The following is a 2,040-nucleotide window of genomic DNA, read 5'->3' as shown; positions in this document are numbered from 1 at the left end:
GAATTTCCTGTTTTGTGTCCAAAAAATTTGCCTGTGACCAAAATTTGCCCAAATTTTTTGAAATTTGGGCTGGAGGTTCCCTATGAAGTGCTGTGCTGTGCCAAGGAAACCTCAGCCAAGATTCGAAGCCGATCTTGCTCTTTTTCCTCTTTTTCCCTTTTGATGCCTTCCTTAGGTTTGCCTTCAAATTCCTTACTCGTGCCTTGCAAACCTTGTTCCGTGCCCAATAGTGATTTTTCATGTGCCTGAGCATGTCCTTGTCCTTGTTTGCTTTCATCAACAGCTTCTCTAAGTGGATGTGGATCCTCTCGAGCCAAAACTCTCAATCAGCCTCTATCTCATGCTGAATAGGTGTCCTTTCATTTAGGCTTTCTTTGGGCAGCCTGTTGGTCTTCACAGATGTTTTGCCAGCTCTATGAGGCCTCCTGGGTGCATGTACCTCTATTGGTGAATCACCGTGGGTCTCCTCCTCATGAGTGTATACTTTTCCATCCCCCATAGAGTCAACTGAGTTATTTTTTCATCCAAATTAAGGTTGCTAAAGTGATGTGGACCTTCTTTTACACCAAGGTCAGTTAACCATCCAGGTGGAAGCATGTCTAAATCTGGCCAAGACTTCCCCCTTAAACCATTTTCTCCTATCAAATTAGATTTAGCAAAATCTCTTGACACATCGAAGTGGAACTCTACATCGCTCCATCCCAATCATCATTTGTTATTCGATACATATTGACACAAGAGTTTATTTGCATGGCCATTTGTGGTGTAGCATCACTTCCCGGTGAGAGAGAGTACACCATAGGATGATCAAGCTCTTTTAAGATCAAAATCAACTCCCCATTCAACATATTTTGTATATAATCTCTCCATCCCAATCATCATTTGTTATTCGATACATATTGACACAAGAGTTTATTTGCATGGCCATTTGTGGTGTAGCATCACTTCCCGGTGAGAGAGAGTACACCATAGGATGATCAAGCTCTTTTAAGATCAAAATCAACTCCCCATTCAACTTTTTTTGTATATAATGATCTGAGGAAAGCCCTCCCAGCTCCTAGGTTAGTTTGAACATTCATGAACATGCAGGCATCCATTAGCAAGTTTGATTGATTAGACCAATGTCTTTAGCATGCCAAATCTTCCCACCTTCTTCATAAGGGACACCCTGGGATCCCATGATTGGAGTATTAGCATTAAATTCTTTGAGTAATAATTCCACGCTTGACATAAATGCCAAACTTGAGACCCATCTTATGCACATTATCTGCAACCTCCTTGAACCCTTTGCCTCCTTTTGAAGATGGCCATCTTGTGGGATCTGGGATTGGCCTTCCCCATTAATCTAAGATATCAAATCCTGGAGAATTTTGAGATTATCCTTCTTCTATTTTCCTCATAACCATGTTGTAGCAGCTTTTGGGAAGCAATCTGAGCATTCTGTACACACTGTTCTTCGGAGGTAATCCATGAAAACGAGTCATATGAATTCCATCCCCTTGGTGGAATATTTGCCTGAACATCACCTGCTGAAACTTGTATCAATGTGAATTTAGGAGATTTTTGAGTGAATTTATAATTTTCATGCTTTCCTGGCTATATGCGCCGCACCTTCCATGTGCGCCGCGCCAGTGTAAATTTACACTGGAAAATCTCTCCCAGTGCGCCGCGCTCCCTCTGTGCGTCGTGCTCTTTTCCAGGTGACTTTTGGAGGCCTTCCCGGTGTCAAAATTGGGCGCAGGATAGCTCGTTGGAAAGGTATTTGAGTCTAATTTCCAACCCAACCATAATTTTTCAATTTGGAGGTCATTTTCCCTATCAAAACTCAAATCTCCCAAGACTGGTCAAAATGTGCCAAATGAGGCTACCTAAAGGCGGAGTGTTGTTACAATCAACTTTTGAATGCCTTCCTCAACTCCAAATTGAGCTCATGATAGCTCATTATAAATATTGTTGTGTCTAGTTATCATTTGACTCATCAAGAAAGTCATTTGGCCAGCTGATCTAGGAGAAAATTTGATTTTCCCAAGGTCACTTTAG

The 2,040-nt window shown here is 41.7% G+C and overlaps 1 pseudogene; it reads right to left on the bottom strand.

The window, feature by feature from the left end:
* Window positions 1–441: 441 nt before the first annotated feature.
* LOC149157758 (alpha-galactosidase 1-like) lies at window positions 442–1,618 on the bottom strand (annotated as a pseudogene).
* Window positions 1,619–2,040: the final 422 nt, after the last annotated feature.

Source organism: Pinus tabuliformis, chromosome 5_2 (assembly GCF_031772625.1).
Source record: "Pinus tabuliformis cultivar Carrire ecotype Pingquan chromosome 5_2, CPIR1, whole genome shotgun sequence".
NCBI classification, from domain to species: Eukaryota; Viridiplantae; Streptophyta; class Pinopsida; order Pinales; family Pinaceae; genus Pinus; species Pinus tabuliformis.
The sequence above is the reverse complement of the archived record's forward strand: the minus strand, read 5'-3'. Positions and strand labels throughout refer to the sequence as shown.